This window comes from Gallinula chloropus (genome assembly GCF_964237585.1).
Source record: "Gallinula chloropus genome assembly, chromosome: 1".
NCBI classification, from domain to species: Eukaryota; Metazoa; Chordata; class Aves; order Gruiformes; family Rallidae; genus Gallinula; species Gallinula chloropus.
This window is the reverse complement of record NC_140085.1, coordinates 178,732,367-178,750,301: the sequence shown is the minus strand read 5'-3', so window position 1 is coordinate 178,750,301 and position 17,935 is coordinate 178,732,367.

The window sequence follows — 17,935 nt, the reverse complement described above, 5'->3', positions numbered from 1 at the left end:
TTTCCTTGTTTTCTTGGGAGGAGTATCAGACTTCCATAAGAAGTGTAGCTGAAGTCATTACTGCAATTTAATAATGCCTTATCAATAACGTAGTTTATTTTAACAATCTTTTTTCTATTTCTAATAATTTTTTCTCTGCTGTTCTTTCTTCTTAAAATTTTTGTACAGAAAAAGTCTTTACCTCACTGTGGTAATGGTGGAGATAACATTTCTTAAAGTATCTATTATTATTTCTTGATGCTAATTCATTCTTTCTACAAGTTTCTGAACTCATTTTTCCTTTGCTAAATTTGTTTATATTCTCTAATTTTCCATTAGTCTTAATACTCAGATCATCCTTTACTTGTCCTTTTTTTTAACCTTTTTTATTGTGGTGGTTTGACCCTGGCTGGAGGTCAGACACCCGTCAAAGTCACTGTATCACTCCCCTTTTCAGCTGGACAGGGGAGAAAATAAATATTGAGAGGCTTAGGAGTTAAGGACAGGGAGAGATCACTCTGCAATTAGTGTCATGGGCAAACCAGACTCAAGACAGAATAATGGAAAGAAAACTCTCTAATTTATTATACTACACAACACACAAAATGAGACCAGAGTTGTGTTTTGGGATGTGCGACCAGATCTTAAAGCACTTTCCCCCACCCCTCCCTTCTTAGCAGACTTAACTTGAGTCATGATTTTGCTCCCTTCTTTCCCCCCATTGTGGCACGGGGTGGGACAGGGAATGAGGGTTTCAGTCAGGTCCTCAGAAGTTGTTTCTTTCTTAGCCTGGAGGTGGGGGGTGTGGGGGTGTGTGGAATGTACATTTCTCACACCCTTCCCCTGCTCCAGTGTGAGTTCCCACCCATGGGAAACAGTCCTCCATGAACTACCCAATGTGAGTCCTTCTCATGGGCCTTCAGGTCTTCACCAGTTGCCCCAGCGTGGGTCACTGCTATAGCACACAGTCATAAATCATAGAATGTCTCTCAGTCTCTTAAGCTCAGACTGCTCCAACCTGGTCCTCCACAGAGTCACAAGACCTCCACCAGCAAACCTGCTCAAGTGTGGATCTCTCTCTTGCTCATCTCTGTGTCTCTGTCTCTCTCCACGGGCTGCGAGTGCTGGCAGAGGTTTGCTCCAACATGGGTCACAGCGTCTCTAGCGTCTTCTTGCAGAAGCTACCCCGGCAGCCCCCTTCTCCTCCACCAGAACCCCACCACGTAAAACCACAACATTTATTTAGTACATTATTTGTTATTAAATCTTACTGCTCTTCTGTTACGAAATGTGTTCTCCAGTCATTCACAATGTTCAGCCAGAAAACTAAGCTGTCAGGTCAATGCCTCATTTTCTAAGTTTAGTGAACTCCAGAATAGATTTAAGAAATACTACCACTACTATTTTTTGTTTATTGCATCTTTTTAATGAGGATTACAAAGGCATTTATGATCATAAATTAAGCTTCGCAATGACCTTGAAAACCTGAAATACAAATGCCTGCTCTTTTACATTTTCAGCATAAAGATCATTAAACTGCAAGTTAAAAAAAAAAAAAAAGACTATGATTTGCAATGGTTAAGTAAGTATTTTAATATTTTCTGAAGGAAAAGTCACCGCTACTTTTAAAAATCAAGAGGACTTTAAATATGTATTATTAATCAAAAGATACAGACAGTCACTTTTAGATGTAATTTACATTATACATCTTAGGATATGTAACTGTTACAGTCTGCTTAATGTTTAATAATTAGGTCAATAGAAAGACAGTTCCTTCCAGACAGGTATAGGTTTGGGTCAGCCTGTGAGGCAATTCATCAAACTTTGTATAGTGCCTCCCAGGCAAGTAACTATTCACTTTGGTCTGGAAGAGAAGGCAGAACGCCGAGATGTCTCCCAGGCAGAAAATTAAATGGGTCAGCCTTGGAGGCAACCCAGATAGGTGACTGTTCAGCTTTCCTTGAAAATGGATTAACACACTAAGGTCATTCTTGAGTACATAACTATTGGCTCCTGCTAGCTGACAAGCCATTATTCATGGACTTCCTTCCATCTGAAGGGCTGCTTATTGCAGCTTATCTTAAAAATAGATTATGAGCCGATTAGCCTTTGATTCTATTAATAAAGTCCTGTTTGTGAACACGAAGGTATGTTTTACCAGAACATTAAAAATCATTGACTCTGTTGGCTTTGCTAGGGATACTAAAAGAAGTTCACCCTTAACAGGTATTGTAAAAACCAAGTCCACATATTAATATATAAGAAAAATACAAAGTTTCAAACAGGGAGGCTTATATACACATCTGCTTGTATATAATCCTTTGGCAGGTTTGAAAGTTTATCGAGCATATCCTTACCTGGAGTACATATGTTCCTGGCTTGGAAGAGAATGTCAGGAACTTCAGATGTTTAAACTGGCCTTTTATTCACACCCATCTGAAAACTTAAGATAATGTAATATTTGAAGAAAACACATTGGGGAAAAAAAAAAAAAAAAAAAAGCAAAGTAACACAGACCTTGTAAAATAGAAACACATACTTTAGAGACTTGACCAAACAGATCATAGGGATCCTAGAAGGAGAGATGAAAAGTAGCAGACAAGTATATAACAAGGTTCTTCATCCTATTTCCACTCAGCTGTTACCTTTCTTTTTTCATAAGCTCTTGTCAGTTTGTTCTGCATTGTGACTGCAAGATTATAAATGGAAGCATGGTATTATTTGAGGAGAGGGAGCCAAGTGGAGAATAGAGGGCATCCAATAAATTGGAAATTCTGATAGATCTTGCTGAGTGCCAAATGGCATGTGCGTAAATTAGCAATACTGAAGCAATCCTGGCAGTAGAGAAGAAATCTGGCAGAGATGATTCAGAGAAAGGGCAGTTTTGTATTGGAAGGCCAAGAGATACCAGGAAGACAGCGGGGCACTTAATGATGAGCTGCAGGTTATAGAAGGTGGTTAGAGAAAGGGGAAACTTTTGTTTGGGTTTAACTATGAAAATTCCTATAGTTACTTTCTGTGTAACATGCCAAACCAAAATATTTTCTATTGAACGTTAATGTTCTGAGATACATGCCAAGTTACCTCGTAATGTTACAGTCCAGGCTAGAAAAACACAGATCAATAAAACCTACCACAACCATGAAAACAAAAATGAACACTAAATGCTAAGATGGGTGAATATCTTAATACAAACAGCTTACTGCAATGTCTGTTTGGATTATTATACGGTGAATATTTAATGCAAATACTTGATCTCTACCTGGAACAGACACCAGTTGCCTTTTAAAGTGGATTCTTTCGTTACTGGCTAATATGATGTTACATATATTTTGTTCTTTGTGTGGTCCCATAAATCTCAAAACAAAGGCACAGGAGGAATCTCCTATTCCTATTGTTATATTACCTATAATATGTAACATGGTGGTTTGGATACTTGATTGCTTGTCTCATTGCATGCCTTCAGCATTTCAGGTCTTGGCTACTTCACCAAAAAGAATCATAAAAGCATACAATATCCTGAGTTGGAAGGGACCCATAAGGATCATCATGTCCAACTCCTGTCTCCACACACGGGCAGACAAGTCAGAGCAAGTGACTAAGTACCCTGTCCACATGCCTCTTGAGCTCAGCCAAGCTTGGTGCTGTGACCACTTTCCTGGGGAGCCTGCTCCAGTGCCTGACAACCCTCTCAGTAAAGAACCTCTTCCTAATATCCAACTTAAACCTCCCCTGTTGCAGCTTCATACCGTTCCCTCGGGTTCTATTACTGGTAACTAAAGAGAGGAGATTGGCACCTGCCCCTTTGCTCCCTCTTGTCAGGAAGCCATAGACCATGATGAGGTCTCCCCTCAGCCTCCTTTTCTCAAGGCTGAACAAACCAAGGGACTTCAGCCTCTCCTCATAAGAGTGCCCCTCCGGAGCCTTCACTATCCTCATTGCCCTCCTCTGGACACTCTTCAATAGTCCCTCTTGTACTGTGGTGCCCAAAACTGCACACAGTACTCAAGGTGAAGTTGCAGTGTAGAGTGGTACAATTACCTCCCTGGACCAGGTGGCAATGCACCCCAGCATACGGCTGGCAATGAAGGAAGACTGTGACACAGCTCTGACTGTGTGTCTTACTGGAAAAAGAGTGAATTTCCTTGGGTTGGCTTAAAATCACTGTAGAGGTCTAAAGTTTACTGTCAAAGTCACCACCAACTGTCTTTTTATAGTCAAAGAGGAGAAATAAACACCACCAGAGTGCCATTCATCAGCTGTATTTCAGATTCTGTATTAGAGTGAGAGGAACCAAACCTTGGAAGGGCCTTGAATTTCCTAAATGACTAAAGATTTACTGGCAGAGTGAAGGTCAAATGACAGAGGCTTTTTAGTGGGTGAAGAGATTTTTTTTTGTTTTCCAAAAACATTCTTGGAAGTCTTAAAGTCTTCTGTGAAGATACTAATATAAAATAACTGTTATTAAAAAGTCTCAAAGGTATTTGAAGCTGCACCTTTTCAACACTGCAGGACATAGTTCAGAGTTCACATTCATCCTACAGATGAATGATCTATGCACTGAGAACTATTTTCTTAAAACCTTGGCTGTCATAGCACTGGGATGGGGAAGGTCTGGTATTCAGTTACACCATGGATTAACTTGTAACACTTTTTAACCTTAGCAGGTAAATGGATTCATCAAAAACAACAAGAAAACTTCTTTCATTACTATAGAATGTAGTAATAAATAGTTTCTTTTTGGGGAAAAATTTAGAATATGGACGGAGTGGTGTGCTGCTTGCAGGCAAATACATTCTGTACTTTATTTGATGTGTTTTCAACTAAATGATTTTCTGTGATTCATTTAGCGTCAAATAGAAATTAAAAGATTCTATTTTAGAGAAGGTGACATTATGAACACCTAATGTGTCGTTTCTGGCAAAGATTATGTATTTTAATTTTTCCTTCAAAGCTTTCAGGTACAACTGCCCTTGCTTTGACTGTGAGAGATTTTTTTCATTTTTTTCCAAACTTACTGTTTCATCAAAGGAAGATCAAGGAAAAAGGTGAATATGTGTTTTTTCCTAAGCAAGAGATTCCTAAATTCCAAGTATCTGCTGGAATTGCTACTTGTTTCTGCGAAGTTCTAGCTCTATTAACTCAACTTCCCTCTGTCAACTTTCAAAGCTTCTCAGGTAAAGAATAAATGATAATTTTCAGCAAATAGGACGTGGTATCCACATTTCCTCTCTACTCTCCAAAGTTACAGAAAGAATTGCTCTTGCTTCAAGCACAATTACTCCCAGAGTTTCTCTGGTGGAGTTTTCCTTCCTGTATTGATTATGACACGTGGTCTTCCTTGAAGATACAATAAGGAGCACAATACATGGAGAGGCTACAGTCTCCTACTCTGCTGTTTTTTTTTTTAAATTCACATTATCTAATGCCTCCAGGTAATAAAGACATAGATAAACCTATTAATCAATAGAATTAAATTGAAAAGTAGAGGTTCTGTGGGCACAAATATCCTTACCTCTACCTACTGACTTCCTTGATAAGCAGGCACTCAGCACAAATCTGTGAGCCATTTATACTTTATATTGGCATGCCATTACAATCAGTGTTTAACTATTTCAATCTTGTGAAATTGACCTCTAGGTTGTCCATGTTTCTTCTGTGTTTCCACTAAAGTGCTAACCTTTCTTTGACAGCTTTGGCAATACAAAGAATGCTTCTGAGTTCTGCTGAAGCATTAACAGGAACACGAATGCCAACAAATAAAGTGCTATGGGAAAAATAATAAAAGCAAAACAAAAAAAAAAATAACTCAGTGCTAACTGTGTTGCGACTCTCAGCAAAAAATATCTGCTACAACTGTAGCTGCTAAGTACTCTTCCCTCACACTGAAGCTTTGAGTCGGAAGCAATTTAAAAAGACTTTCAGGAAGCTGCATCAAGAGATAAAATGTCACACATGTAAGATCTTTTATTGAACTATTCCAGTCTGACATGACAAAATACATTTGGGAAAACACAAGTATAGGACAAAATCAGAGCAATGAAGATCACACCCTGAAACTTTTAAGATTCTTCTCCATGCCTAAATCCCATATTTGCTCTGCAAGCACAACTTTCATTAATGAAAATTGCCAGGGCCTTGTCCAAATGTTCAAATGTGCTTCACTGGAATTGCAGAATTGCAACTAATGCTGACTAATTCTGCCCTACACCTGGCCCTTCCTGCAGCCCCTGACCACTGATTGGCCCAGGATCCCCATTTCAGGTCAGCCCAGGTCCATGAGTCTCTTCTTCTGCAATGCTGTAGGCATGTCAGTATCCAGCTCCACCCCAGCCCTGCCCTGTGCAGCCATGGCTACCCCTGATTTGGGCCCAGCCCATGCTCTCACCTTGACTCTGCATTCCTAAGAACTCCTTGGGATTTGTTGTTGGAAATGTATGGTTGTCTTTATTCTATATTCACAATAGACAAGTAGCAATAGGAAAACTATGATGATAGAATAATATTTTGGTATCACTACTTTGTTGAAAATAACTCCTTTTTGAAAGAAAGAGTTTCAATTATATCAAATTTCAGGTTCCTTCCACACGCTTTTAGGCAATCAGCTGAGTCATCTAAGCAAAGAATAGTGAGATGGATTCACCTCATCTGACTTCAGGCAAATTCTGGGTGCTGAGTTCAAGCTGTCTGGTTTGAGATTTCAGATCTGTTTGCATAGTGCTTTGAGAGTTTTATTTCTGACATTTGCCTTTGGAGAGATCCCAATTCAAGCTGGTGCTTATATGAGAAAGTTTAGTGCACTGGAATAAATTTTGACCAAAGGGTGGAAGAGACTAAAATGACCACTCAGCCTCACCAACTCTTCAGAAAAGGCAGTCATGTCATTAACATAATGGTTTGTTTTTAATCTGTAGCTAGAGCCAAAAATGTTAATAATGAGTGAAAATGGAAAGTGGAAAGAGCTTTACAGCTATGCTCTGCTGCAGCATCACAAAGCACTGCTGACAGGAGGATACACACACCCCTGCCACCTCTGTCACGGTTCAAGACAAAATGACAGTGTGGAGACTAAATTGACTTGGATTCCAGAGCATTTAATCACAGATGTATGCAGTTTTACAAATTGCATGAATTCTCTGCACTGCAGTGGCCATGTGATCCACCAGCTCTCACAATTCTTCTAGGTTGACACACCACTGGGGTCACTCGGGTTTCATTATAGCAGCTTGAGCGCCATGTCCTGTCCCCCTGGTCATATGCCTCAGCTGGCCCCTGGTGCAAACACATATGACTGGCTCCTACATTTATTGTTTAATGATTGTGATAGGGACTGTCCCCTTCTGTAAAGCCAACAAAATGCCTTGTCTTTGGAGGAGGAGGAGGAAATAGCAAGACCAGATGTCTCTGTCCCAGTGTTCCAGGTCCCAGTCAGAAGCACATGGCCTTAGAGATTTAGATCACAGACATTTTTACTTGTCAGCCACTCCCAATTTGGGGCAAGCCAGCTCTACCATTGCACTCTGTGCACTGTTCTGCTCCATATCACAGTATTGGAGAGCAGTTCTTAGAGTTTCTCCTCAGTGAAATTTTCAATGAAGTATTTTCCAATGCACTTTTTTATTTCTTGAACATCCTTCTGTTCTTCCAGTTTCTGTACTATTTCCACTAAAATTTTTTATGCAAAGGTACTACCTTCCACCAAGGTTTCTCTTTTTTTTTCCCTGTTACAGGTTGAAGCCTTACTGAAGTTGATTTCCTAATAACTCAGGATCGTCTATCCTCCCCTGTTAACAGGGGTATGTATTTGGGTCAAATGTATTGTTAAGAGGTCCTGTTCATCTTTTTTTCCAGTGATGAGACTTTCTTCTTTCTTGTTCCACCTTCCACCTGTCATTTATGAAATCATTCTCTCACTTCTGAAATCAATGGACTGTGCAGATACTTGGATACCAAGACATTTTGACCATAGATAAACACATACTTTTAGGACTTCAGTGTCCCTTGCAAGATGCTCCCTGCCATGTAGTATGTCCTCCTGGATCTGGGCAGTGGGGTCCTCAAGTCTCTATTCTCTCTCTCAATACCATAACTCATAGGATCACATAGAGAAAATACTATTCCTGATAAACCTGGTAATGTTCCTGTGGTGCTTAACACCCGGCAGTTGCCATCACTGGTGCTCAAAATTCTTCCCCCCAGAAGGTTCTCCGTGTGTTCACAACTTTCTCAGTGATTGACAGATTGTACATGCTGGCTGTACAATGCTAATCCATTCTCAAAACTTGTCTACTTCCTTTTCTTAAACTTTAAACTAAAGTTCATTAGCTAACACTATAGTCAGCCAGGTCCAACCCATGCCAGCTGCTGCAACCTTATCCAGAGAAAATGACTTTATAAGCTTTTGAAAATACTAAGTTTGCAACAGAAAGTGCTTTCCTATATTCCTCTGTAAGTTATTGCAACATTTTATTTATCTTACTCTTAAAATAACTGATGCTGCAACTCTTGTGTGAATTCTTAACTTATGGTTTAAATCTTTGAATTTATTCCATCTTTTGTTTCTGGTGAATGCATCACCCATCACTGCCATAGGTATTGTCATTAACTTCTAAAACCTGCTTCTGAAAAAGCTTAGTATTTTCTTACTTTTCTCAATATAAGAAATACTTTAGAAGGCCAAAATATCTTTTTTTCTTTTCTAGCACCATCTAGGAAACCTGGGCTGAAGCAGAGCAGGTGTCTTCATTAGTGTCAAAGTTCCACCCTGATTAGTTTCAAAAAATGAGAAGACTTTCTGAATCATATGAGGAGATTTAATGGAGTGGAAACTACACAGAAATAATTACAAGGTGACATACACAATCACTTTTTTTTTTTTTTTTTTCATTCTTTTACAGTCTTTATTGAACAAAAAATCTGAAGTAAGACTATGAACCATTTAACAGATTCATAGTAGATTCAGAAAGAAAAAAGACTGCTAGGGACCAGAATTGTCCCTTTTACTTTAGTCATTTTGAGGCACAACATTTAGAGAAAAGCTGGTTTAGGTTTTAAACAAGCTCAGACTTCAAAATGTGATTTAATGCAGGGATGTGTACACTGTTCTCAGGAGGAAAAAAAGAAATGAAAAAAACCCCAAAACAACCATGAAGTTTCAAATTGCACCGGGGAGGTTTATGTTGGATATCAGGAAGAATTTCTTTACTGAAAGGGTTGTCAAGTATTGGAACAGGCTGCCCAGGGAAGTGGTGGAGTCACCATCCCTGGAAGTATTTAAAAGGTAAGTAGATGCTGTGCTTGAGGACATGGTCTAGAGGTGGACTAGGCAGGGTTAGGCTGTGGTTGAACTTAGTGATCTTAAAGGTCTCTTCCAACCCAGGTGATTCCATGATTCTATGATTGACTGCATAAAGAAATAAATGCAATCCTAACTTTGATTTAAATTTAGATAAAATTGGTTTGCATATAAGTGCTCTAGCAGACTTGTCAACTCTGTCAGGATGCAAACTTACATAGGTCTGGACCTGCACTATTCAGCCTTATAGGTAACACTGTGTATAATAACCCAACCCAAGTATTATGAGCCAAACTATTTGTGAATGTGAAATCCTTCTGTAAGAGTTAATCTAATAGAATATGGCATGGGGCTGAGCACTGACTGGCACACAGTCACTTGTACTGCAAAATTGCTATCATAGTCCCTAGCATGTCATTGTTAAGACCTGCTAACTTTCTCTCAGACAAAGCATGAGCCAAGGATCATTCTCAACAGCAGTTTGAACACAGCTGGTCTATTTAGGAGGGTAAGAGAGCTTTGCTGTAAAGAAAACTGCTATGCTGTGCCAATTAGCCTGAGGTCCAGAGGGTCCCTGGTCTATCTTATTTATTAATATACGCAGAGTCTTAATAGTGGAGCAGTAGTATTTTTCTACAGACTGTTTTCAGTGACAGATCTTTCTCTCCTTTTCTCTTCTGTATAACCTGCTTTATCTTTCTTCCTCAACCATGACCTCAACCTTCCTGTCTCTCTTTCTCTTTGGTCTTTTATTCTTCCTCTTTCTCTTTTTTCTCCTTTTCTCTCTCTTTGTCTCTTCTCTCTGTTTCTTTGTCCTTCCTTCCTTCCTTCCTTCCTCCCTCCCTCCCTCCCTTCCTTCCTTCCTTCCTTCCTTCCTTCCTTCCTTCCTTCCTTCCTTCCTTCCTTCCTTCCTTCCTTCCTTCCTTCCTTCCTTCCTTCCTTCCTTCCTCTCTCTCTTTATCTGCCTTTTGTCATATATTTTTCTCTTTCTCCCTTTCCTTTTCTTTTCCACTCCCTTTGGTGACTCTTTGCATTAGTCTGAAGCAAAAAAAAATATGCAGTGTATCTCATGGGAATTTCTTTGATACAGTCATTTTCATTTCCTACCTCTACAAAAGACAGATCTCTGCTCTCTGACCAGACGATAATGGTCTCGGGAGCCAAACTTCTGTATGCAAATATAGAGGTGAATGTTATTGCAAGAATGCATATACTTTCACTTAAAACCCTCATAAGAAGTGGATATTGTTCTACTGTGGCTGTCTCCTGACCTACAGATACTGAGGTAGATTATTGGTGAGTTTCACTAATGAAGTTCAGAGTGCCAATTACTGACTTGTTAATTTCTCCTTTAATGATGAGAAAACATGTCCCAGGTGAGGATTTTGCACATTAACACATGACAAACTTAGTCATGTATTTTGTTACTGCACATTGATTGCAGTAAAGTACTTATTCTCAAAATATGCTATTAAATTTTAAATTACCATCAAGCTGGAGTTTCTTCTTTTACAATTGCAGGATGGTTTTGCATTAAAAATACAAAAACATCTCTCTGGGGAAATGTGGATCATTTTCCTAAAGGAACGTTAATTAATTTACTTAGATTTCAAATCTACTCTTTTACTCTGGGAACCCTTGGCATGACTTAAAATGCAAATATTAAAAATTCCCTTTATTATGTTGGAATTACATCCTTTTGAAACTGTCTTACATTTCTATAACCCCAAAAGACAAACCATACATATCAGAATGGAAATAGTTCTCATTTTCAAAGAGATTATAATCCTCTCCTTTCTTTAAACACTGCAAAGATATTCTGAGGTTTAGAATTTCACCCTAAAGACAGTTAAAAAAACCCTATCTATTATGAAGAAGGAAAAGACAAATTATAATGGTAGAAATAAAGTCTGAATTTCCTACAGTACTATCACATGCAGAAATGTGCCTGTATTTGTGTCCACACAAACACTGTGTTTGTGTCCAACAGTGTCCTACTGATGGAGACTCAAATGTTGTTGGTCTGGTCTATCCTTGAAACTGACCTAATAATGAAGAATAAGAACAATAAGAATACAATAAGAAAATTATTTAACTTTTGGCAAATGAGAAGTTGCTTAGGTTTTTGGAGTCACTAGTCTTGAATTTCTTTTTTTCAGGTAAAATTCATTTCACTTGACTTACTGCATCTGAAAATCAGACTTCTAAGTCTGAGGCAATCACTTCCCTTTATAATCAATAACCAGAAATAGGCACATGTGGAAAGTGATTTATCTACCTTATTTCAAGAATCAATCTTAAAGTGTGAAGGATCAGCCCTCAAGATAATTGCTTGCAGTAAAAGAAAAGGAAAGTTTATTTGAACTTCGTTGTTAGATTTGAAGGCACATAAAATTACACCATTGAACACGACACACAAATCCTAACTTCTTAATGAAAGGTACAAATGTTTCCTACCTTCACTCATTGGTTCAAAAATACTTTCCCTAAACTATCATATCAGCTCACTGGATATAAAAGTAAATTACCCTCTGCTAATCTTTAATGTTCAGATACAATTTTTAAGTTCTTCCGTTCAAAAATACTCTATTTCAGGTAAAATAAAAAGCTTTCTTTGCTACCTGATTTAATAAATACTTCAAATATTTCTTCATAGAAAGAGCCTATGCCTATGAATGCAGGCACTGACTGTGTGTCTTTTTAAATCCTAAAGTTTTTTACCAGTTTCAACTGACTGACCAATGAGTCTTCAATGATGACTGGCGGAAGATACACTGGTGATTATTCCATCTAGTTTAACTGGTGGTTGGAATAGTCTGTGAGGATGGGTGTGATAGGTTTCTAGAAAACCTGATACACATACAAGAGGAATAAGCAGCTTCAAAAAAAACCTCAGTAGTATGGAAATATGAATATATGTCTGACAGTACTTGTGTTCATAGCTGAATAAGCATAACAATCTACACTTTTAGAAAGTTTGAAGGTACAGAGAATGATTTTGCACTGTCTTATGTTCGGTATGGATTAACACTTTGCATGGTGTAACACTTGACACTCAGTTATGCCATAGCAAGAAGGACCTAAAATAACATCAACCATTGTAGTATTCCTAGTGTTACCTAGCACAAGCTGAAGTTAGTGGATCAGGTCCCAAGTTTAGAAAATCAGCCAGATGGCTAATAATGCATACAGTGTACCCCAAAATCAGAGGAAAAACATGTCAGTCAGTGCAGTAACCTATGAAGCTGATTTTCAGAGAGTGATCTGAATACCTGAAGAAAAGATGTTTCTAAAAGGCAAGGATTCAACTCATGGTTGCAGTAGGAGTTCAAGCTGTCATTTGCTGTTATGAACTGCGAAGTTTATTAGTCAGAGAAAGACATCTAACAAATAACTTGATTTTTCATGCATTACATATTATTCTCTCAATTGCTTTCAATTTACCTATAAAAAATTTAGTCCTCCACATCCAGTCTTTTTAACATCTTTTTTTTTTCCTGTAAGAATAATTAAAACAAACAGTAATAGAAAAGAAAATCATACTAAACTACAAAGACATTTTAAATTCTGGCCTTTGCATGATTGTGCTTTTTCGGCTCAATCCATTGCTTCTTTTATAATACTATCACTAAGATAACTGTTACCCATCAGAACATATTCTCTATTGCAGCAGTTATCCTTGCAGACTCCTTATTGTCTCAACATCATCATCTGTCTAAATATGGCTTAAAATATCCACTAGACTATTCCATATGATTTTTTCCCATGGAAGTGATTTTCTAACTGGGGTACTGGAACATGAGGGATGCAAATGCGATAGATTTCTACTTGATGTTCAGCTCTGTTACAGAAGGTTATGCTATGACTGGAGAAGTAATCATTAATCCACTATATTTACAGACTGTTATCTTACTGTAAAGAAGAGTGTAGTGGGAGAGGTCAAGAACACCCATTAAAACACAATTTTTTTGGAAGTAGTCCATGTACATGGCAGACATACATAGTCAAAGGAACAACACGGCCTTCTATAATTGTTGTTGTTGTTGTTATTATTATTACTATTACTATTATTATTATTATCATCATCATCATCTTCATCATCATCATCATTATTATTGATGTATTTCCAAGAGATATCTGCTTCATATTTCCCTAGAGAAGTTTTTGGCTGGTCAGTTTTGGGGCTATTGGGAGGTGAGGGTTATGGATTTATAAGTGTATATTTTTAGAAGCTATTAAAAAGCTGAGATTTAGGTTCTTACAGTTGCATTGTAACTAATCAATTTATTCATGTATTAGAAGTATTGCCTGATATGAGGAACATACACATGAATACAAAAACATGTTTAGTAAAATGGATTTTGCCAGTAACACATAGTGCATCACTATTTTCTGAAAGAAAAATAATGCAGAAGTAAAAAGATATATCTCATTCTTTAATCTTTTACTTCTTTGTTTAGGTTAGTATGATCTTTGTCTTATCTGAACTACCCAAATAATATAAGCAAAGAACAATGCACTGTCAGTGCTATAAGAAGTCAGCATTCTTAAAAAAAGGAGCAGCTGATTCTTAAATGGTTCGAGCTTGTGAAGTTAAATCATCATTACTTCATCACTAGACAAGTTTAAAAACTGGAAAATATTTCATGACCATATGCGTTTCTTTAATATGAAGGCTTTTTTTGGCAACCAGTCATTTTTCAGTGAGCTGGTAACTATGCATAATTTAGAACTCTCCCCTACAAAAATGTGACTCTGGGTACTGAACTGTGAAAGCTCCATGTGTTACCATGTCTTGGCACCCATGGAGCCTAATGCTGGTTCAAGAACAACAGCAATATTTATACAGTGCTATTCGTACAGCATGTCTCACGGTGCTTTATAATGGGAAATAAAGTAACAGAAGCAAGAAGCCAAGGAAACACTCTGCCAAAAGCCCATCTGAAAAGGATTGTACTTCAATCTATCCATAGCAAGAGGCAGAGACTCCGATATTTTTGATGATGAAAGAATTTGATTCTAGAAGACTGAGGTGCATAATGGGGAAGAATTTTTTTTTTCCATTCAACTGACTTTAAAAACAAGAGCTTGAACATTTCACAGGCTCTGTGTTCTGTAGGGGCTCAAGAAGGACATTTAAATTATGAATTCACTGATACTGAAACAATACAAGGCCCTCAGACAGTGCAGGGGGAAAGATAAGTAAACTAGAAATGCTTCAGGCAACCATTGTGAAAATTCCAATTCTGAAGCAATATGCAGAAGCTTTTCAGTCTTAGTAAAAAACTTTGTGATAGAAATTTGTATTCGGAGAAAATAACACATTGATTTTCCTAAAAACAAAATCTTAAAAAAAAAGGAGGAAGAAAAAATTGCTCAATGTCACTGAGCCTGATATTTTAAACCTATGAATGGAGAGGAAAAAAAAGGAAAGGGCAGGGGTGGGAAGTAAAACCTTTTGAAGGTACTGAAAGGATATTTTTGTGCCTGGATGCTCTGAATTATTTGAAAATGCTAAAAAGACTTCATCTAGAATCAGTTGGAATTAAAATTAAAGATAAGTGTACCACACTAACATGAGGGAAAAATATCTTGTAAACTCACCTTGAGACATAGGACCTGAGCTGTTAAAATCATAGTTTCAGTACAAATTACATACTTGTGGTATATATGACTGTATATTTCAATCAAATTGAAAAAAATAATAATGTTATTAAATTCTTGGCACCAGATTTTCTGCTATTGTCAATGACTGCAATTTTATTGAAGATGAGGTTGTTTTAGCACATCAGATTAAATGAGTAGCCATTCTTAATAGCTTTTCTTTAAGACAGCATATAAATACAGTTTCCTGTTGTGTGTTGTGATCAGATTGTTTGCAAGCTGAAGATGGAGCGAAACTTGTTTTAGCAATTCCCAGCTAGAGTGCGATCCCCTGGGGAATAACAGACAACAGTCATCATTTAGAGAAATACCTAAATTGTTCAAATTCATGCAAGTGCAGGAACCCAGAGAATTTTAGATACCAGAAACTGTTATCAACCCCATGGTAACTGTGTTCCCAATATACAAACATATAGAGCCATGTAGACCCTTCTTCCAATTATTTTATTTTTCTGAACAATAATAATCGGTACATTACTTTTCTTCACAGAGAATAAACACTAGAGTCCTTACCTTGAAAGAAGAGCATTTATTTCATTTATTGTGATGTAGATAAACTGTATTGATCTCAGGTCTGTTAATAGCATGCCTAATAAGTAAACTTTTAATTGATTAATGAGTTACTAGCTAGAATTTAGCAAGCAAAAACAAAATCCACTTTTGAAAGGCAGAAAAAATGCATAACAACATAAAGGACACCTTTTTTTTATTATTGAGTCTTCTGCACTATTCAATGTATTAAGTTGATGCATCATTTAGGGGGGTATCTGCTAATTCCATGTGTGTGCACCACTGTGTGACCTATTCTCATCCTAGAATCCCAGTTCCTCATTCCATTCTGCTGGAATTCTCTCATGCATCATTGTCCCAATAAAAACCTCAAAAAGCTAGGTCAGGAACAGTCTTAAATTATCTTAATTTCTAATGAAGCAGAGAATAAACAACACTCTAGAGACTGAGAAGCACTGTAACAAAAAATTGAGGTCAATGAGTTCCTAAATTTCTCTGGACCTGGACAACAATTTTAAGTGAGTGAGCATTTGATTGTACAGTCTTTCAATATTCTTTTCTTCTTTTCTTTTTTATTCTTTCTTACAAGACTAATCATAAGGGCAGTAATAGCATCTTGTGAACACCAACATCAGGAGGAAAATTTGATGTCCGTTAACCAATATCTAGAAAACACTGATTTGTATGGGCAAACACATTTCTTACACAAGTGAAGTATCAAACTGACAAATTTCTAGACAGATTTCTGCATTTGGGAGGGAACATTAGTGACAAGGTATAAGGACAAGGCTGACGTCTTTACCTTAGTCTATAATAGTAAAAAAGATGGTTATTCCTTGAGTACTCATCCTCAGAATCTGGCTGACAGAAAGGGGAAGAATAGCAAAATTCCCATGGTTAAGGACGAAATGATTACCGACCTACTTGGCCAGTTAGACACTAACAAGTCAATGGAACCTGATGGGATTCACCCGAGGGTGCTGAGAGAGCTGGCAGATGTGCTTGCCAAACCCCTTTCCATCATCTACCAGAAATCCTGGCAGACTGGGGAAATTCCACTCGACTGGAGGCTGGCAGATGTTACCTCCATATATAAGAATGGTTGGAAGGAGGATCCGGGAAACTACAGGCCTGTCAGCCTGACCTCAGTCCCGGAGAAGATCACGGAGAGGCTCATCTTGGGAGCTATCATGCAGTACATGTGTGATGGCCAGTGGATCAGGCCTAGTCAACATGGGTTTACAAAAAGTAGATCAAACTGACCTGATCACCTTCTATGACAAGGTGACCTGCTTAATGGACAAGGGGAAGGCTGTGGATGTGTCTACCTGGACTTCAGTAAAGCCTTTGACTCGGTTTCTCACAGCATTCTGATTGAGAAACTCGCTGCCACTGGCCTGGACAGGTGGACCCTCTACTGGGTTAAAAACTGGCTGGATAGACGGGCCCAAAGGGTGGTGGTGAATGGAACTGAATCCAACTGGAGGCTGGTCATGGGTGGCATCCCCCAGGGCTCAGTCCTGGGTCCAGTCTTAGTCAACATCTTTATCAATGACCTCGATGAAGGGATTGAATGCTTCCTCAGTAAGTTTGCAGATGACACTAAACTAGGAGGAAATGTTGATCTGCCTGAGGGTAGGGAGGCTCTTCAGAGGGATCTGAACAGACTGGACCGACGGACTGAGACCAACGGGATGAAGTTTAACATGGCCAAGTGTAGAGTGCTGCACATAGGAAATAACAATCCCATGCAGCACTACAGGCTTGGGGGAGGTTGGCTGGAGAGATGTCAGGAAGAGAAGGACCTGGGGGTGTTGGTTGACTGCAGGCTGAATATGAGCCAGCAGTGTGCCCGGGCAGCCAAGAAGGCCAATGGCATCTTGTCTTGTATCAAAAACAGTGTGGCAAGTAGGTGTAGGGAGGTAATTGTGCCCCTGTACTCGGCATTGGTGAGGCCACACCTCAAGTACTGTGTTCAGCTCTGGACTCCCCACCATAAAAAGGTCATTGAGGTCCTTGAGCAAGTGCAGAGAAGGACAACCAGGCTGGAGAAAGGGCTGGAGGGCAAATCATATGAGGAACGGCTGAGGGATATGGGGCTTCTCTTCTGTAGAAGAGGAGGCTGAGGGGAGACCTTATCACCACCTACAGCTACCTGAAGGGAATTTGTAGAGAGGTGGGCGATGCTCTCTTCAGCCAGGTGACAGCAGATAGAACAAGGGAAAATGGCATAAAGCTGTGCCAGGGCAGGTTTAGATTGGATATTAGAAAAAAAAAATTACTGAAAGATTTGTCAGGGCCTGGAACAGGCTGTCCAGGGAGGTGGTTGAGTCACCTTCCTTGGATGTGTTCAAAAAAAGGGTAGATGAGGTACTTAGGGTTATGGTTTAGCATAGGATGGGAATGGTTGGACTCGATGATCTTCAAAGGTCTCTTCCAACCTTGTGATTCTGTGATTCTGTGATTTGGAGTATTACACAGAAACAG